Genomic DNA, 22567 nt, shown 5'->3' with positions numbered 1-22567 from the left:
AAAAATACAGTGCATTATTTGTGAGTGTGTCAGATTTGTTTGGCCTAAAAAAACAAATATGAAGTGGTCATATAATTGCTGCTTGTATTATTTTGTAAGAGCAGTGTTTTGCAAGTAAATGCTCAACAGGAGAATTCAGTTGCTAATTAATTGCTAATTAGAGCAGACACACGCTTGTAACAGTACTTCGCAAGTGCTGAGTAGCTGCAGACTCACTCTTCTGCTGCGTGTAGATTGCGAAAATTTGTCAAGTACTTTTAACATAGGATACGCATTTTTGCCCAAAACACGCCTACTGCTGGATGCATACTCCCACACTAGCTGCCCACTTTCACGCCCATGTCGTAGGATTGCGAAGCCGTGCCTCTGCCACGCCTCCGTCACTCCCCGTTTTCGTTTGTGTATTCCGAGCAGTTTTCTTTGTAGTAATTCTGCACAAGTGTCGTATCGCTATGCTTGCGCATGCGTATTTCCGCTTTTGCGCATGCGCAGTTTGTGTATTTTCTGCCGTTTGCGATGTGATGATCCGCTGCGAACAACTCGGAATGAGGGCCAATATATGAGCCAGAGGGTACATGTGGACATTATGCAAAGATGCAGCAGTATAAACTCCTGGAAATTTGGTGGGTTTTGATCAGAGATGTGTGGAAAAGATAGGCAGGTGAGGCATGTAATAATAACCCTATCGTGAGATAACGTTATTCAGATTTCTCTCTTGTTCTCTGACTCCTGCACAGTCTTTTCTGCCTGCTGGCAATGTCTGGGCCCTGTGATCAGCCATGTGTAATAGACCCACAGAGTGATTTCTGTGTAAAAAAAAAAAGTCAGAAAAAAATTACATGCATCCAGAGACCGGTGATCCAGTGAGGGAAGCTGGTCATCGGATCACTGTGCTCCTACTGTGATCCCCGGTGCAGTAAAGTACAGCATCGTTGGTCAGAGCGTAGCACACGATCAGATGACCGGTTGCTCTCCTGGGTCACTGGTCCTTGCTGCAGGTAAGGGTAATCGGAGGGAGAGGGGTACGTGGAATAGCCGGTGATACATGCGAGGACACAATCTCAGGGTATTTTTCACAAAAAATATTGTGAGAATTGTGGTAAGTGGATTCACAGGACAGAGCTTTAGTTCTATCTCTACATGTGATACATCCCTGCAATGTATTGAATTGTTGCATTGGTGATTTGCTCATATATATCACATCTCATCTGCATCTGAGATGCAGATTGTGATAAATATGCCTGCTAGTGATTTGATATTAAGTAAATGAAATATTATTTACCGTATGTACTTGAGTATAAGTCGACCCGAATATAAGCCGAGGCACCTAATTTTACCACAAAAAACTGGGAAAAATTACTGACTCGAGTATAAGCCTAGGGTGGGAAATGCACGGTGCCAGGGGTTTTCATGCTCAGGGTGTCATGCTTGTTGCCAGGGGTTTCATGCGGTAGGTGTTATGCTTGTTGCCAGGGGGTAATGCTTGTTGCTAGGGTTGTGCCCCCAGTGCCATATATACCCCCAGTGACAGATATCCCCCCACAGTGCCAGATAAAAACATGCCCCCATTGCTTTGCCCCCAGTAGTTATGCCCCTTCTTTGCCCCCAGTAGTTGTGCCCCCTCTTTCATTGCCCCCAGTAGTTATGCCCTCTCTTTCTTTGCCCCCAGTAGTTGTGCCCCCTCTTTCATTGCCCCCAGTAGTTATGACCCCTCTTTCTTTACCCCCAGTAGTTGTGCCCCTTTCTTTGCCCCCAGTAGTTGTGCCCCCTTTCTTTGCCCCCAGTAGTTGTGCCCCCTCTTTCTTTGCCCCCTGTTGCTGTGCCCCCGTCGCCGCTTACAAACACACACAAAAACAATACTTACCACTGCCCCGCTCCTGCTTCCCGACCGCTTCTTCTGCTGCTGCGCTGCTCCGCTCCGTCTGTCCGCCCGCTCCGTCTGGCCGCCCGCTCCGGCCCCGCTTCCCGGTACCCGATCATCTCTATGGGAGAGACGTCATGACGTCTCTCCCATAGCAACGCAGCACAGACACTAGAGGTCAATAATGACCTCTAGTGTCTGTCCCTGGAGCCGGCTGCAGCGGACGCCCACACAGCCCACGGCGTCTGCTGCAGCTGTTGACTCGAATATAAGCCGAGGGGGGCTTTTTCAGCATAGAAAAAAGTGCTGAAAAAGTCGGCTTATACTCGAGTATATACGGTATTTGGATTGTGAGTGTTAAAATATTCTGTTCTAATTTCCACAGTAAAGATGAGTGATAGGCTGAAGGTAGTCACGTGTGCAAAACGGGTCTTGTGATATTGCTTGCAGACCCAGGCTAGCCGTAGCACGATGGACATGCTGCATCATTTTGGGGGCGGCAACTGGCACGTTCTTCAAAAGGGGGTGGGGTTTGGGGGGGTGTCACCCCCATATTGTATAGCGTGCTGGACCCAGGGTCTTTGATATTGGACGCAGACTTTTTGAGTGTGAGTAAGTTTCAACTTATGCTACTATCATGAGCCATGACCAATAGTCATAATGGGGTATATTTACTAATAAGTCGATTTAATTTGAATCCATTCGGTTTCAGTAATTTCCTTTAAGTGTGGATTCGGTAATTTACTAACCCAGATATGCGGCCGCTTTTTAAGCATTCGTATTTTTTCCCCCGCCTCGAACACAAATACGAATGAATACACCTTCGGTCAATTTTGACAGTAATTGTATAGAATACGGTAATTTACTACTGATTCGTATTAGTGTTTTCAGCCGTAAATACCTTCAACTCTGCCGCAAATCTGCTTGATTCGTACTAAAGTACGATTTTCAAATAGAACTGCTTTTGGCAGGCGTGTTTGCATGCGAACACTATTTTTTCTTAAAGTATGTAATGTTTAAGTGTTTGTAAGTGTATGTTTTGTAACCTTGCTGTATTTTTAACCCAACAATACATTTTGTTGTGTCCTTGTTTACTTTTATGTCCTTTAATATTGTATGTCCTGCCATTGATGTAATACACATATGATGGTGAGCTGCTCAATCAGATTGTAATTTCACTCATGTGCTAAAAGGGAGGGGTAATTCTGTGGAAGAAAAAACAATTTGTGTTCCCTAATGCACACTGAGTGAAAAATAATAATAATACTACATAATGGCCCTCATTCCGAGTTGTTCGCTCGCTAGCCGCTTTTCGCAGCAGTGCACATGGTAAGCCGCCGCCCTCTGGGAGTGAATCTTAGCTTAGCAGAATTGTGAACGAAAAATTCGCAAAATTGCGAATAGACATTTCTTAGCAGTTTCTGAGCAGCTCGAGACTTACACTGCCACTGCGATCAGTTCAGTCAGTTTCGTTCCTGGTTTGACGTCACAAACACACCCAGCGTTCGCCCAGGCACTCCCCCGTTTCTCCACCCACTACCGCGTTTTTCCCAGAAACAGCAGCGTTTTTTCACACACACCCATAAAACGGCCAGTTTCCGCCCAGAAACACCCACTTCCTGTCAATCACACTCCGATTACCAGAACGAAGAAAAAACCTTGTAATGCCGTGAGTAAAATACCAAACTTCTTTGCAAATTTACTTGACGCAGCCGCAGTGCGAACATTGCGCATGCGCAGTAAGCGGAAAATCGCACCGATGCGAAGGAAAATAACGAGCGAACAACTCGGAATGAGGGCCAATAATCAGATAATACGGAGATCTTAGTTGCGTATATCTGCAGATATAGGGTTAAGCCCCCAGGCCAATCGACAAGGCTTCTCCGTCACTGAGGGTCCCTAATACTAGGTATGGGTCCGGTGTGCAGGACCCCATCATGTCGGCACAGGTCGGCCACCCCAGGTCAGCACACAGGTGAAAAATTAATAAGGGTTAATAAGAAGCACAGAAGTGCGATGTAAGTGGTGTGATTAAAATAATACAAAAATATATACAAAGGGATAGGAAAAATAAAGTGTTAATAAAGTGTTAGGGTGTGCCGACCTGAAGCCGCCCAGCCATACCGACACAGGGGCCACCGCACCCCACACCCACCCCATAAATAATTACACATATGTCTCGGTCTAAATTCCCAGAGTAAGGCCACATGATAATGGCTCCTACAGTATCTGAGAGCCAGCTTACCTGGAGACACCCCTGACTTCTCCAATGGCACTCTGGAGTCAGCAATCCCTCCTAATGCTGACCCATCCATGCCTCTCTGAATACAATACACATATGATGGTGAGCTGCTCAATCAGATTGTAATTTCACTCAGGTGCTAAAAGGGAGGGATAATTCTGTGGAAGAAAAAACAATTTGTGTTCCCTAATGCACACTGAGTGAAAAATAATAATAATACTACTACATAATAATCAGATAAATACGGAGATCTTAGTTGCGTATATCTGCAGATAGAGGGTTAAGCCCCCAGGTCAATCGACAAGGCTTCTTCATCACTGGGGGTCCCTAATACTAGGTATGGGTCCGGGGTGCAGGACCCCATCATGTCGGCACAGGTCGGCCACCCCAGGTCAGCACACAGGTGAAAAATTAATAAGGGTTAATAAGAAGCACAGAAGTGCTATGTAAGTGGTGTGATTAAAATAATACAAAAATATATACAAAGTGATAGGGAAAATCATAAGTGTTAATAAAGTGTTAGGGTGTGCCGACCTGAAGCCACCCAGCCATACCGACACAGGGGCCACCGCACCCCACACCCACCCCATAAATAATTACACATATGTCTGGGTCTAAATTCCCAGTGTAAGGCCACATGATAATGGCTCCTACAGTATCTGAGAGCCAGCTTATCTGGAGACACCCCTGACTTCTCCAATGGCACTCTGGAGTCAGCAATCCCTCCTAATGCTGACCCATCCATGCCTCTCTGAATACAATACACATATGATGGGGAGCTGCTCAATCAGATTGTAATTTCACTCAGGTGCTAAAAGGGAGGGGTAATTCTGTGGAAGAAAAAACAATTTGTGTTCCCTAATGCACACTGAGTGAAAAATAATAATACAGGTTGAGTCTCCCTTATCCAAAATACTTGGGACCGGAAGTATTTTGGATATCGGATTTTTCCGTATTTTGGAATAATTGCGTACCATAATGAGATATCATGGTGATGGGACCTAAATATAAGCACAGAATGCATTTATGTTACATATACACCTTATACACACAGCCTGAAGGTCATTTTAGCCAGTATTTTTTATAACTTTGGGCATTAAACAAAGTGTGTGTACATTCACACAATTCATTTATGTTTCATATACACCTTATACACACAGCCTGAAGATCATTTAATACAATATTTTTAATAACTTTGTTTATTAAACAAAGTTTGTGTACATTGAGCCATCAAAAAACAAAGGTTTCACTATCTCACTCTCACTAAAAAAAAGTCTGTATTTCGGAATATTCCGTATTTCGGAATATTTGGATATGGGATACTCAACCTGTAATACTACATAATAATCAGATAGTACGGAGATCTTAGTTGCGTATATCTGCAGATATAGGGTTAAGCCCCCAGGCCAATCGACAAGGCTTCTCCGTCACTGGGGGTCCCTAATACTAGGTATGGGTCCGGGGTGCAGGACCCCATCATGTCGGCACAGGCCGGCCACCCCAGGTCAGCACACAGGTGAAAAATTAATAAGGGTTAATAAGAAGCACAGAAGTGCGATGTAAGTGGTGTGATTAAAATAATACAAAAATATATACAAAGTGATAGGTAAAATCATAAGTGTTAATAAAGTGTTAGGGTGTGCCGACCTGAAGCCGCCCAGCCATACCGACACAGGGGCCACCGCACTCCACACCCACCCCATAAATAATTACACATATGTCTGGGTCTAAATTCCCAGTGTAAGGCCACATGATAATGGCTCCTACAGTATCTGAGAGCCAGCTTACCTGGAGACACCCCTGACTTCTTCAATGGCACTCTGGAGTCAGCAATCCCTCCTAATGCTGACCCATCCATGCCTCTCTAAATGCAATACACATATGATGGTGAGCTGCTCAATCAGATTGTAATTTCACTCAGGTGCTAAAAGGGAGGGGTAATTCTGTGGAAGAAACAATTTGTGTTCCCTAATGCACACTGAGTGAAAAATAATAATAATACTACATAATAATCAGATAATACGGAGATCTTAGTTGCGTATATCTGCAGATATAGGGTTAAGCCCCCAGGCCAATCGACAAGGCTTCTTCGTCACTGAGGGTCCCTAATACTAGGTATGGGTCCGGGGTGCAGGACCCCATCATGTTGGCACAGGTCGGCCACCCCAGGTCAGCACACAGGTGAAAAATTAATAAGGTCGTGGTGCCATATCAATACACCAGAGTAACCTGAAAGATGGCGTATTTTAGAGGCGAGGGGTTCTATGGCGATGGCAAAAAGTAATGGGGAAAGGGGGCAACCCTGCCTAGTGCCTCTGTGTAGGGGAATAGGATCCGATAGATAGCCATTACACATGATGCGGGATGCCGAGGGGGAGTAAAGGGTATGTAACACACTTTTCAGATCCAGCGGGAACCCAAACCTGTCCAGCGTAGTATACAAATGGTCCCAGCCGACAAGGTCAAAGGCCTTCTCAGCGTCTAAAGAAAGCACATATTGTGGATCTGGGCTCCCGCTGGGACGTAACCAGGTAGCTGCTGCTATAATTTTATTAATATTATTTGTGGAATGCCGACCTGAAATGAAGCCAGTTTGGTCTGGGTGAATGATAGAAGGGAGCAATCCTTTTAATCTATCAGCAATGATTTTCGTGAATAACTTATAGTCGACATTTAGGAGGGATATAGGGCGGTAAGAACCAGGGAGATGGAGATCTCTGCCTGGTTTAGGGAGGAGACGGAACAATGCATCATTAAAATATAAAGGGACAGACCCAGAGGTCAGAATTTTATTAAATACCAGAGTTAGTGGATCTACCAATTTGGAGAGGAGCATTTTATAAAACTCTCTAGAGAAGCCGTCAGGCCCTGGAGCCTTCAATTGTTTAAGACCCTTGATAGCTTTCTCTACCTCCTGTGACATAATGTGGGAACATAAAACATCGGTCAACGCTGACGACAATTTAGGCAGGGGAGTAGAGTCCCAAAAAGATTCCTTAGCTTGTTCATCAATAGTGGGTCAGGAGTATATGTCAGTATAAAAATCAGAAATGAGTTTGGCCATGTCAACAGATTTAGTGGCTATTGTCCCGTCACTGTGTTTTAGTGATTGAATTACTGAAGAGGGTGCCGACCCTCTCAATAGGTTGGAGAGGAGGCGGCCCGTCTTATTACCAAATCTGTAAAACCGGTGGTTTTTATGGAAAGTGTGTTGGTCACCCATCGTTGCTAACACAGCGTTAAACTGGGACTTACGTTCTAAATACAATTTCTTAGAAGAGAGGGAGGGGTGCTGTTTGAAGCTCTGGTAGGCCTCAGTTAAGTTACTTTGAGAGCTTTTAAATTCAGAAAGAAACTGTTTTCTCCATGAGGAAACATATTCTATCAGTCTACCACGTATAACTGCTTTCGAAGCCTGCCAGAACATCAAAGGGTCAGTATTAAGAGTACCCTCACTGTCTAATCTATACTCCTCCCAAAACTCACTCAACTTGCGCTTAAAATGTAGGGAGGAAGCAAAAGCAGTTGGGAAATGCCAGCATTTAAAAGATCCCCGATCTAGAGACGTAGTAAGGGACGTCCACACTAACGCATGGTCCGAAATATAGATAGTCTCCATTTGTGATTCGGAGACTTGGGGGACTAAGGAGTCCGACAATAATAGAAAGTCAATCCTAGAAAGAGTGCCGTGAGCAGCCGAGAGGCATGAGTACTCCCTGTCTGTGGGATGGAAATATCTCCATACATCAGTGAGGTGCAGTTGATGTGCAAAAAAGGGATACCAAGGGCAGGGGAGGAGCATGCACGAGCAGAGGAGTTAGTGTCCATATAAGCAGAGGCCACAATATTAAAGTCACCGCCTACAATCATAGGGAGGGAGGCGAACGGGTACAATTTAGTCAGGAGGCGTTTAAAAAATATCTTGGAATAGGAGTATCATATAACATAATCTCCAAAATAAGGACTCTACCCATCAGGATCACAGATGTAAGAACTTCAAAATGCAAAGTACATTTAGCAAGAATTAGGACACCCCTAGCTTTGGAGGAATACGGAGCATCAGCGAGCACCTGCCAGCCCAAAGTACCCAGCTTTTGGGCCTCCGGGGAGAGGAGGTGAGTCTCCTGAAGAAACATCAAATCCATACGCATTCTATTTAAATAAAGCAGGATCTTCTTCCTTTTGATAGGGGAGTGGATTCCCCCTACATTCCACGTACCAACTCTAATAGCAGACATATATAACTATACAGTAATGGCCATATAGAAAATGTAATGCATACCCAGAAGTATTGATGGGCAGGGGGAGACACAAAAGGAGGGGAAGGGAGGAGAAAAAAGAGAAACAGTAAAAACATAGAAATACAGATATGAACCAAGACCCATGCAGCGGTCCCACATTAACAATCTAGAAACAACTTCACGGCTGAAGTACACAAGAATTAGCAATGCGCGGCGGGGAGCGCACCGCTCCTAGCCATCCACCACTATATCAAGCAGCATAGGGAGGGAGGGGAGGGGGAAGATAGGGGAAAGGGGGAAATATATGCATATGAGCGGCCAAAATGCTGAGGCCCGCTGATCAAACCTGCTTAAAGGAAAAGCATAAATATCCATACAGTGGCAATAGCAATTAGAAAAATATGGCAAATGACAACCAAAGACATGAAAAAGGCAAAAGCCTATAGTAATATACATCACCCAGAGGACTAGAAGAACCATGAGGAAAAAAGTCATTGAGGGCAGTGTGGTATTATTTGCTGTCCAGGGGGCGAGAATGCAAAGAGGGAGGGGAGCAGGTATAGCAACCAGGAGAGTAACCATGGGCCAAGGGGGCGTTATGATGAGGGCCAAATTAAACATTCAGTCCGACCTAGGGTCAGGAGTTCCGAGACGTATGCGGCGGCATCTTCCGGAGTGGTGAAGTCTCTGAAGGATGAGTCCTCAAAAATTCTCAAGTGTGCAGGATAGAGCAGGGAAATCTTTCGGCCCTCACGGGCCAACCTGGAGCAAACGGGTGAATATGCTTTTCTGAGCCTGGTAAGCTCTGGGGAAAAATCTTGGAAAATCAGCAACTTCGTATCTTCCCAGATAAGATCCCATGTATGGCGGGAAGCAGACCAAAGGTCCTCTTTATGGAGGAAGTTAAGGCAGCGAAACAGTACAGCTTTCGGTCTGGAGTCCGCGGAAGAGGAGCGAGTGGGGCCCATCCTGTGAGCACGTTCCACTACTAAATCCGAACAAACATCTTTCACTCCAAGAAAGTCAGGTAAAGTATGACAGAGAAAATGGTAAAGAGCATGTCCCTTAACCGACTCTGGTAGACCAATGAGCCTGAGATTATTGTGATGGGATCGATTGTCCAGGTCGTCGAGCTTCGACCATACCATGTTTTCAGATTTCTGCAGTTTAGCAAAGGTTTCATAAAGTTCAGCAATCTTCTGGAAATTTTCGCCAGCGGTTTGTTCCACTTGCAGGACACGCTTAGCCAGCTGCTTGTATTGACTCTTGATGTCGAGCACGGCTTGTTGCAGGGCAGCAGCATGTGATTTTGCCTGTTCTTGGAACATGGGCTGCACAGTTTCTTGCACAGCTCTCACAATGTCCCCATATAATAGAGGTTGAGCAGGAGAGGGTGTGGGCAGCGGGCCACCAGCAGAGACAAGTCCAGCAGGGACAGCAGGAGCCGGAGGCAGTGAAGCCGGACCCCCGGCCTGTGTATCAGCAGCCGGAGCTCCGGAGATCAAAGATGCTGCGGTGGCCATCTTGGTAGCGGAGCCGCGGACAGCGTCTGGCTTAGCGTGTGGTGCTTTGCCCGGCATGGGGGGAGCCAGGAATTTGTCCATGCAGGACAGTCTCGTGAGCGGGGGACGAATGAGGGGAGTGGGCCGCTCAATGGATGCCCGAAACCAGCGATTTGCAGGGTATAGTGGTGGGAGGCACTGGAGCTTCAGGGAAGAGGTGCTACTCCATGCAGCCCGGAACCGGAAGTCCCTCTGCATAGGTAAATTTAACATTATGGCCAGACTTGGTCCTCACACGTGGCTGCAGAGCCACATCGCTCTCACTAGAGGACTCAGGTGCCTCCTCTGCCACCTCCTCCGCCTCACTTCCCTCACTAACCTCCCTAACCTCACTAACCCCCTGCACCTCCCCAACCTCACTCACCTCAGACTCAGACATGCTGAGAACAAACACGGAACAGATAATAAAAAAAAACACAAAACAAAAACCTCCTCTACCTCTACACAGCACACACACCACACACACACACACACACACACACACACACACACACACACACGCACACACACACAAACACATCGACAAGAGACTATAAAAAAATACAAGGACAGTAAATAAGACACACTAATAAGTAACAATACAACCACAAAGACAAGACAACTTTCAATGGACAACACTCAGAAATCTAAATCCAAAAACCACAACAACTCACCAAGCTCCTCTCAACACTACCTCTCTCCTCACCACTGACTAAACCCATGAGGTTCGGCCGTTTGGGGGCGTATTTATATGACTGTGATCAGCCACTCCCACGTATTCCTGACAACCAATCACGCATCACCTACAGAATCGACACCATTCCTAAAATTACGGCCGCAAAATAAACAACTCTGCCGCATCGTAAAAAAATACGAAACATGCTTCACAAAGCACATCTTCGGCCGAAACACAACACAATCGGCTGTAAAAACACTATAAAAAATATGAATCTTATCGACATCGGAAAATACGAAAACTCGGCAGCTTAGTAAATTACCGAAGATGGTTTCAAAAAGTTGTAGGTAAATACGACCGATAAAATTCAAGATCAAACTCCCTACAAATCGACACCAACATGAATATTAGTAAATATACCCCAATGACTGCGATGGTAATCTGATTCTGTGTGCACAGACGCAGCCCACAGATATCGCAGAAGCATGACTCCTGCTGCATTTGCATTTTATTTGTACAGAATTGCACAGCCGCTTCCCTGCAGCTGTGCAAAACCATACAATTTGGAGTCAGACCCAAAACACCTATACAGGGACATAATTAACAAAGTCTGGGGTGACACCTTTGCAATCTTAGTAGTGTCAGCATGATGGACAACGAGCCCAAACACCAAATTATAGCAAAAATAATTAAACACATATAGTATTTTCCTATACTTTAAATTTTGATTGAATAAAAGTCTCAAACTCTTGATCATCAATTTTTAAACATAAAATAAATTGCTGTAATAAAGACTTGATTATTACGAGTGACTAGTGGTTTAATGATTATGACCATCAGTACCTGGGACTCCAGTATGTGGAACAATTTAAAAAAAAAAAAGATTTAAAATAGCTCTCCATAACCAGTGGCCCCGAAGGGGGGGCGGGTACTCTTCACCCGGGCCCGAGCCTGTTGGAGGGGTCCATGGGGGCCCAGGTCTCACTACCCCCCCTTTAACATTGTAGACAATGTGCGGCAACTTGGGTGCGGGGAGAAAGAGGACTGACAGCTGCTGTAGTAGCCTCTCTCCCCAGTACAGCACATGGCATACTGCTGTGTGCTTACAGTGGTAGAGAGAGTTAGCTGCATGAGCAGTGTTCTCTCTCTCTCCCCCTGCATGAGAGATCGCACCTGCTCCCCGGCTGCCACCTTTTAGTATTCGCTAGGGATGGCCATCGACCATCGATGATTCAAAATCATTGATGGTCTATGACCGATGGTAACTACTTTTACCATCGATGGGGGAGCACCAGATGGTTTCCTGCCATCGATGATAAAGAGCTATCAATATTCTTTTTCTTTCAGGGTGTCAGGGACACAGAGCATAGCTCCACCCCCCGACACCCACAAAGCCATGCCCCTGGACCCTGATTGGCCATCAACTTGCTTAATATTAATGTAAGGGTGACCATCGATGGACAAAACCACTGATGGTTCCCTTACAGATTGTTTCCCACCATCGATGTTATCAGTCGATGGTATTGATGGTAACCATCGATGGATAACCCACCGATGGCCATCCCTAGTATTCGCCCACAACAGCAATTTACATATTTCCTAGGTAGGTGGGCTAGCCGGTTCCGGTATGAATGGTCGACCATGTTATGGTCGACAGTCATTAGGTCGACCACTATTGGTCGACATTGACATGGTTGACATGGACACATGGTCGACACATGAAAATGGTCGACACATGAAAGGTCGACATATGAAAAGGTCGACATGAGTTTTTTAACTTTTTTTGGGTGTCGTTTTTTGCGTAAAGTGACTGGGAACCCCAATTAGTGCACCGCGTCCCCTCGCATGGCTCGCTTCGCTCGCCATGCTTCGGGCATGGTGCCTTCGCTCCGCTGCCGCTTCGCTCGGCACACTTTACCGTTCCAATCGTAGTCCATGTGGATCGTAAAGTATGGGAAAGTTCCCCAAAAGAAAAAAAAGTTAAAAAACTCATGTTGACCTTTTCATGTGCCGACCTTTCATGTGTCGACCATTTTCATGTGTCGACCATGTGTCCATGTCGACCATGTCAATGTCGACCAATAGTGGTCGACCTAATGACTGTCGACCATAACATGGTCGACCATGTGAATATAACTGGGGCTAGCCACACCTCCCTGCATTGGCCACACCCCCTACCCTGTACCTTGGCACGGCATGGCTGTCAGGGTCCTTGTCCATAACAAGGGGCTGATTCATCCCTGGACACAGTCTCGATTAGGTAGCAATTGACCAAAGTTTTTGGGACTGCATATTCACCGGAGCTGCAGTGTGCCTCTCTTGCAATGGTGATGCGGGGAGCAATCCACAAAATGACGGGAAAGGTGTCTGCCTCATTTACTGGATGTGCCATAGCACTAGGCACTTTCACTGGCCCCAGCTGTGTAAATATCCTTAGGGTCGCGATATTGATCTGTGCTGTATCTTCAGACATCCTATGTCAGCATAATCTGCGAAACAGCTACTTTAAATTCACTTGGTGGTTATAATAATTTATGTAGTTCATCCTTAACGTATGTACTCATACCTGAGGTGAGGAGGAGACTCTGGGGTTTATTTAGAGATGGATGCAGATTGTTGCATCTGCAGCAAGATCTGCGTCCATCTCCTCACATGCTGGTGACCACCCAGGACAGGGCAATGCCCAGCTTGTGTGGCGTCGCCTAACGATGCATCCGCAATTGCGGACGCATCAATTAGAGGTTGACCCCTGTGCGCTGGCAGGTGGTCCGCTTCCATTTTTTTTTATCGGAGCTGCTGCGTGTAATGTCACGCAGCCACCCCGAAAATGCTTGTGACACGCCCCCGTTCCAGCCACCACACCACCGCAATACTGAAGTGCAGCCCCCCGAATGCCTGCCACTGTCAATCACCTTGCAGCCTCATCCCAGACCAGATGGACGCGCCCGCTGCATCCAGACCCGTGACTGCTTCCAGCTCTGTACGTCCCCTCTGTCCGCTGAAGTTAGAGAGCAGAGCCTCTGCCATCATCTGAATAGAGAACGATACAAGCATTTTGTGGCAATGGAGCTCAAATGTCAATCTTCAGCAGTTTGGGATGGAGACAAAGCTGTCTAATTGTCAGAAATAAAATTTGGTCTGTCGGGAAAGGTTCATGGTACCAAGAATCCCCTCCTGTGTGTGCCACTGCTATACCCTATTCAATCGATGAAGTTTACACTCCTTATATCAAGATCTTGCTGACAGTTGTATGTTACTGTAGACTATACTATTTGCCACTGAATTATAAACTGTATTTAGGGGGTAATTCCAAGTTGATCGCAGCAGGAATTTTTTTAGCAGTTGTGCAAAACCATGTGCACTGCAGGGGAGGCAGATATAACATGTGCAGAAAGAGTTAGATTTGGGTGGGTTATTTTGTTTCTGTGCAGGGTAAATACTGGCTGCTTTAGTTTTACACTGCAGTTTAGATTGCAGATTGAACACACCCCACCCAAATCTAACTCTCTCTCTGCACATGTTATATCAGCCCCCCCTGCAGTGCACATGGGGGGTCATTCCGAGTTGTTCGCTCATTATTTTTTTCTCGCAACGGAGCGATTAGTCGCTAATGCGCATGCGCAATGTCCGCAGTGCGAATGCGCCAAGTAAATTTGCTATGCAGTTAGGTTTTTTACTCACGGCATTACAAGGTTTTTTCTTCGTTCTGGTGATCGTAATGTGATTGACAGGAAGTGGGTGTTTCTGGGCAGAAACTGGCCGTTTTATGGGTGTGTGCGAAAAAACGCTACCGTTTCTGGGAAAAACGCGGGAGTGGCTGGAGAAACGGAGGAATGTCTGGGCGAACGCTGGGTGTGTTTGTGACGTCAAACCAGGAACGACAAGCACTGAACTGATCTCAGATGCCGAGTAAGTCTGGAGCTACTCAGAAACTGCTAAGAAGTGTCTATTCGCAATTCTGCTAATCTTTCGTTCGCAATTTTGATAAGCTAAGATTCACTCCCAGTAGGTGGCGGCTTAGCGTGTGCAAAGCTGCTAAAAGCAGCTTGCGAGCGAACAACTCGGAATGACCCCCATGGTTTTGCCCAGCTGCTAAAAAATTTCCTGCTGCGATCAACGTGGAATTACCCCCATAATTCCTGCTGCGATCAACTTGGAATTGCCCCCTATGTGCACTGCAGGGGAGGCAGATATAACATGTGCAGAGAGAGTTAGATTTGGGTGTGGTGTGTTCAATCTGCAATCTAATTTGCAGTGTAAAAATAAAGCAGCCAGTATTTACCCTGCACAGAAACAAAATAACCCACTCAAATCTAACTCTCTCTGCAAATGTTATATCTGTCACACCTTAGTGCACATGGGCCCTCATTCCGAGTTGTTCGCTCGCAAGCTGCTTTTAGCAGCATTGCACACGCTAAGCCGCCACCTACTGGGAGTGAATCTTAGCTTAGCAGAATTGCGAACGAAAGATTCTCAAAATTGCAAATAGAAATTTCTTAACAGTTTCTGAGTAGCTCGACACTTACTCTGCCACTGCGATCAGTTCAGTCAGTTTCGTTCCTGGTTTGACGTCACAAACACACCCAGCGTTCGCCCAGACACTCCCCCGTTTCTCCAGCCACTCCCGCGTTTTTCCCAGAAACGGCAGCGTTTTTTCACACACACCCATAAAACGGTCAGTTTCCGCCCAGAAACACCCACTTCCTGTCAATCACACTCCGATCACCAGAACGAAGAAAAAACCTCGTAATGCCGTGAGTAGAATACCAAACTTCTTAGCAAATTTACTTGACGCAGCCGCAGTGCGAACATTGCGCATGCGCAGTTAGCGGAAAATCGCACCGATGCGAAGAAAAATAACGAGCGAACAACTCGGAATGAGGGCCATGGTTTTGTCCAATTGCTAACAAACTTGCTGCTGCGATCAACTCAGAATTACCTCCTATATTATATAAATGATATACTATTTGCCACTGAATTATAAACTGCGCAATATTCATCCAACATTAGTATATGATCAAGTCAAATTAACAGTACATGCAGTCTCATTTTGAACCTCTGATTTCATGCAGAGGCAAATATATTATTTTTGTTTAAAATAAATGCATATGACATATAATACCTTTTCCTTCTGGACTGGACTGCTTAGCCTTGTACTGTTTTTGAGTAGTGGTGTATCTATAATGATATGTGTTTAAAATCAATCACTATTGCAAATAATTGAAGAGTTAAGACCGCCTAATATAGCATGCCAATAATTGATGATTAGAGTACTAAGATACATTTTTTTATTTATTGCAATTGATGTGGACTTGATTAGAACATCTTTTACTCATCATTGTTTTATTTTACACGGTTGAGTCACATTATTATGACCACTTCCTACATTTGACGTTGGCAGCGCGTAGTCCATGAAGTACTGTACATCACGTGTTGTGCGCTGGCTTTGTGGGTATATAAGGTGTGCACTCATTGCTGTCATGGGAAAAAGGGGCAATTTATTTGAGTTGCAAAAAAGGGATGATTTTCGGCTTTCGGGTAGCAGTATTTCTAAACTAGCGCAGTTTGTGAACTGATTGCGTGCTGCTGTGGTAAGGTGTATCGTGACTGGACAACTGCCACTATTACGAAATAACCATTTGTGGAAACTGCAGAGCACTACGTGCCATTGATGTGAGAAGTGAACGTCGGCTTCGAAGGTGCGTGAGGGCCGACCAACATGCTACAGTGGAGCAGCTTACCATCAAAATGAACCTGGGGGCTACCAGATCCCTCCATAGTACATTTGGGGAATACTACATTTTTGTGAGTACTCCCAGAAAATGTCTGTTCTCTGTGAATATCCCACAAATATTTAATGATAAATAGGCCCATAGGGATATTCCCATGCCCAGGTACTAAATCCACCTTTTGATATTGCCACTATACAGTCACTAAGTAAATAAAATGTTTGATGGTACTCGGGTACGCAGTGTCACCCCCTTTTTAGGTCTAAGTGGTAATTATTGCAACTAAGGCCAGAAACAGAAATTAATACAAAAATGCATCAGAATACGGGGTACTTATCCACAGATTGGAAGTTACTATAGATCTTGTATACTGTAAACCTGTAACTTTAGGTGAGTACCGACAACTTTTTATTTATTTTTTTTAGAAAAAAAATCACTGCATCTGCAAATTGTTATGTTCTAGATATTCTCTGATGAAAACTAAATCTGGAGTTTCTAACATCAAGCCAGATGTTAATTAAGCAATTAACATAATGAAAGGATACACTGAGAAACAAGTGTTTATTCATGCACTATTTATTTTCTTGCACAACTCTTTAAATCTTAAATTATTTGGCTGTTTGCTATTAAGATAATATGTAACCATATTTTAAATAAATGTATTAATAAAAGTTATATTTTAACTTATTCTCAGTGCACCACCTATGGACATTCTTTACTCATTTGCATAGTACACCAGTAGTTAAAATTAAGAGATGTGCGGAGGGCAATTTTCGTGTTTTGTCCTTTGGTTTTGGATCTGGATCCCTGCTCATATTTTGGATCTGGATTGGTTTTGCCAAAACCACCCTTTCGGGTTTTGGTTTTTGATCTGGATGATTTTGGGAAAAAACACAAAAACAGCTAAAATCACAGAATTTGGGGGTAATTTTGATCCTACTGTATTATTAACCTCAATAACATTCATTTACACTCGTTTCCAGTCTATTCTGTACACCTCACAATATTGTTTTTAGGCCAAAAGGTTGCACAGAGGTCGCTGGATGACTAAGCTAAGCGACCCAAATGGGCGGCACAAACACCCGGCCCATCTAGGAGTGGCACTGCAGTGTCAGACAGGATGGCACTTTTAAAAACTAGTCCCCAAAGAGCACATAATGCAAAGAGGAAAAACAGGTGCAATGAGGTCACCGGATGACTAAGCTAAGTGACACAAGTGGGCGGCACAAACACCTGGCCCATCTAGGAGTGGCACTGCAGTGTCAGACAGGATGGCACTTTAAAAAACTAGGCCTCAAAGAGCACATACAGTAATGCAAAGAAGAAAAACAGGTCATTGAGGTCACTGGATGACTAAGCTAAACGACCCAAGTGGGTGGGACAGGCACTTGGCCCATCTAGGAGTGGCAATGCAGTGTCAGGCAGGATGTCAGTTTTAAAAACTAGGCCCCAAAGAGCACATAATGCAAAGAAAAAAACAAGAGGTGCAAGATGGAATTGTCCTTGGGCCCTCCCACCCACCCTTTTTTTGTATAAACAGGACATGCACATTTTAACAAACCAATCATTTCAGTGAATGGGTCTGCCACACGACTGTGGATGAAATGATTGGTTTGTTTGAGCCCCCACAAAAAAAGAAGCAATTAATCTCTCCTTGCACAAACTGGCTCTACAAAGTCAAGATGTCGACCTCATCCTCATCCTCCGATTCCGCACCCCTATCACTGTGTACATCCTTCTCCTCACAGAGTATTAATTCGTCCCCACTGGAATCCACCACCACAGGTCCCTCTGTACTTTCTGGAAGCAATTGCTGGTAAATGTCTTCCTGGAGGAATTTATAATTAATTTTGATGAACATCATCTTCTCCACATTTTGTGGCAGTAACCTCCTACGCCGATCGCTGACAAGGTTACCGGCTACACTAAACACTCTTTCGGAGAACACACTGGAGAGTGGGCAACTTAGGTAAAATAAAACCAGTTTGTGCAAGGGCCTCCAAATTGCCTCTTTATCCTGCCAGTTTACGTATGGACTGGCTGACATGCCTACTTGGATGCTGTCACCGATATTATCCTCCACCATTCTTTCAATGGTGACAGCATCATATGCAGTGACAGCAGACATGTCAGTAATCATTGGCAGGTCCTTCAGTCCAGACCAGATGTCAGCACTTGCTTCTGACTGCCCTGCATCACCGCCAACGGATGGGCTAGGAAATTTTATCCTTTTCCTCGCAGCCCCAGTTGTGGGAGAAAATGAAGGAGGAGCTGCTGACAGGTCACGTTCTGCTTGAGTTGACAATTTTCTCACCAGCAAGTCTTTGAACCTCTGCAGACTTGTGTCTGCCAGAAAGAGAGATACAATGTAGGCTTTACACCTAGGATCGAGCATGGTGGCCAAAATGTAATGCTCCGATTTCAACATATTGACCACCCTTGAATCCTGGCAAAGCGAATGAAGGGCTCCATCCACAAGTCCCACGTACTTAGTGGAATCACTCCATCTTAACTCCTTCAATTTCTCAAGCTGCTTCTGCAAAAGCCTGATGAGGGGATTGACCTGACTCAAGCTGGCAGTGTCTGAACTGACTTGAAGTGTGGCAAGTTCAAAGGGTTGGAGTACCTTGCACAAGACGGAAATCATTCTCCAATGCGCTTGAGTCAAGTGCATTCCCCCTCCTTTGCCTATATCGTAGGTGGATGTATAGGCTTGAATGGCCTTTTGCTGCTATTATCGAGTGTTGAATTCCACCTCGTTACCACCTCTTGCTTCAGGTGATGGCAGGGCAAGTTCAGGAGTGTTTGCTAGCGCTCCAGTCTTCGGCACACAGTGGCTGAATGTCGAAAGTGGCCAGCAAATTTTCAGGCTACCGACAGCATCTCCTGCACGCCCCTGTCATTTTTCAAAAAATTCTGCACCACCAAATTCATTGTATGTGCAAAACATGGGACGTGCTGGAATTTGCCCAGGTGTAATGCACGCACAATATTGGTGGCGTTGTCCGATATCAGAAATCCCCAGGAGAGTCTAAGTGGGGTAAGCCATTGTGCAGTGATGTCCCTCAGTTTCTGTTAGAGGTTGTCAGTGGTGTGCCTATTACGGAAACTGGTGATACACAGCGTAGCCTGCCTATGAACGAGCTGGCGTTTGTGAGATGCTGCTACTGGTGCCGCTGCTGTTGTTGCTGTGGGAGGCAATACATCTACCCAGTGGGCTGTCACAGTCATGTAGTCCTTAGTTTGCCCTGCTACACTTGTCCACATGTCCATGGTTAAGTGGACACTGGGTACAACCGCATTTTTCAGGACACTGAGGACACTTTTCTTAATGTCCCTGTATAGTCCGGGAATCACTTTCCTAGTGAAATGGACTCTAGTGGGATTTGGTACCTGGGGCACACTACATCCATCAATTGTCTAAATCCAACTGCACTAATGGCGGATACCGGACGCACATCTAACACCAGCATAGCTGTCAAGGCCTCAGTTATCTGCTTTGCAACAGGATGACTGCTGTCATATTTCATCTTCCTCGCAAAGGACTGTTGGACAGTCAATTGCTTAGTTGAAGTTGTACAAGTGGTCTTCCGACTTCCCCTCTGGGATGACAATCGGCTCCCAGCAGCAGCAACAACATCAGCAGCAGCAGCAGTAGGCGTACTACTCAAGGATCCTCCTGAGGAGTCCCGGTTAGGAGAAGACTCATTAGTCATGCCAGTGACATTGCCTGCAGGACTACTGATGTTCCTGATTGAGGAGGAAATTGACATTGAGGGAGCTGGTGGTGTGGCTTGCAGGAGCTTGGGTGCAAGAGGAAGAAGAGATTTAGGTGTCAGTGGACTGCTTATGCTCTTACCCAAAGTTTCTGAACTTGACACTGACTTCTGATAAATGTGCTGCAGGTAACATATAAGGGAGGATGTTCCTAGGTGGTTTATGTCCTTACCCCTACTTATTATGGATTGACAAAGGCAACACATGGCTTGACACCTGTTGGCCAGATTTGTGGAGAAATAATTCCACACTAAAGAGGTGGCTTTTTTGATATGTTGCCCAGGCATGACAAATGGCTTATCATCCCACGGGCAACAACTGTCTCCCCCAGTGCCTGATTTAAACAAACCACATCACCATCAGAACCCTCCTCGCCAACTTCCTCCTCAGTGCCAGCAACACCCATATCCTCATCCTGGTGTACTTCAACAACGACATCTTCAATTTGGATATCAGAAACTGGACTGTGGGTGCTCCTTCCAGCACTTGCAGAGGGCGTGCAGATGGCGGAAGGAGCCACCTCTTCCCGTCCAGTGTTGGGAAGGTCAGGCATCGCAACCTCTGACACACTTGGACTCTCCATGGGGATTTGTGATACAGTTCTTTGCTGTGCTTTTGCCAGCTAACTCTTATCATGTTTCTAGTGGGAGGATGAGGACTTCCGACTGATGCAGAACAACAAAGCACCACTGGACTGGACTTATACAACAGCAGCACTGGACTTATGGCAGCACAGGACACCACCACTGGACTTATGGCAGCCGAGGACACCACCACTGGAATTATGCAGCACAACACAGCACCACTGCACTGAACTGGGCTTATACAGCAGTACTGGACTTATGGCAGCACAGGACACCACCACTGTGACTGGATTGATGCAGCACAAGACACCACCACTGGACTGATGCAGTACAAGACAGCACTGGAATGACACATAAGAGCAGGTCACCACCCCACGCGCCACACCACTTTTCCGCACAGACACTGAGGAGACATGTCCTCTCGCTACACTTTCCAGGACTGGAGTGAATATGGCGGCGACGCACAACTCCTTACATGGAATCCAAAACCCGCAAGAATCCGACAGCGGGATGAAGACGTTTTGCCTCGTTCTAGTTTCTGAGTCTGGTGGACCCAGGCCAATGACGTGAAGTTCGGGGGGGGTTCGGTTCTCAGGGAACCGAACCCGCTCATCCCTAGTTAAAATACAGTTTTTTGCTATGGGAGATAAATACTTCTAATCATGTCTTCAGTGTTGACATGATGAATGTCAGCATTATTAATGTCTACATACTAAACATGTTGACATACTGCATGTCGACAATAAGACCATGCTGACATACTCATTCTGAATGTTAACATGATAAATTTTTGACAAAACATACCAAGCCCGTTCCTCATATTTTTAGCCACGTCCTGTATTGTATATACAAGTAGATCTCACCCTCAAATTTTCCCAACATTTCATGTTTTGAGGATTACTGTGAAAACATCTTACTGACCCAACAAAACAGATTTAATCACCAGTGTATGATGAAAGAAATCCAGAAAGCATGACCTGTTATTCGGTACTTGAAAACTGAAGTTTAAAACTCCGGAATATACGCTCAAAGGCCACTTTTTTAGGCACACCTGCACATCAATGAAAATATCTAATTAGCCAATCATATGGCAGCATACCAATGCCTAAAAGCATGTTCACATGATCAAGAGGTTCAGTTGTTGTTCATACCATAATAATTAGAGTTGTGGGAGGGAGCTGAGAATGTATTAAATGTGGTGCACTGAAGATATATAAAATGTTCCTTTTATTTACTCACAATTAAAACGTAAACAATTAAACAAACATAATCAAGCAGTGAAATATTAAAATACAGATACAGGTTGAGTATCCCTTATCCAAAATGCTTGGGACCAGAGGTATTTTGGATATCGGATTTTTCCGTATTTTGGAATAATTAGATACCATAATGAGATCTTATGATGATGGGACCTAAATCTAAGCACAGAATGCATTTATGTTACATATACACACTAAACACACAGCCTGAAGGTAATTTTAGCCAATATTTTTTATAACTTTGTGCATTAAACAAAGTGTGTGTACATTCACACATTTCATTTATGTTTCATATACACCTTATATACACAGCCTGAAGGTCATTTAATACAATATTATTAATAACTTTGTGTATTAAACAAAGTTTGTGTACATTGAGCCATCAAAAAACAAAGGTTTCACTATCTCACTCTCACCCAAAAAAGTCCGTATTTCGGAATATTTGGATATGGGATACTCAACCTGTAGTGATGAACATGGAAATTGTAATAAAAATTATTTTGTTCAACTTTGTATCTTTGTAGGGGCGGGCCAAGGGGTATGCTGCTAGGGCCAATGCCTGGAATGCTGGAGTCTGTTTGGCCCCTCATTCTCCACTGCGTCCTACTTCCTTCCTGGTCCATGCAGCTGCTCAGCTGTTGCCTCTCTGCTCTGTCC

The sequence above is a fragment of the Pseudophryne corroboree genome, chromosome 2 (genome assembly GCF_028390025.1).
Source record: "Pseudophryne corroboree isolate aPseCor3 chromosome 2, aPseCor3.hap2, whole genome shotgun sequence".
NCBI classification, from domain to species: Eukaryota; Metazoa; Chordata; class Amphibia; order Anura; family Myobatrachidae; genus Pseudophryne; species Pseudophryne corroboree.
The sequence above is the reverse complement of the archived record's forward strand: the minus strand, read 5'-3'. Positions refer to the sequence as shown.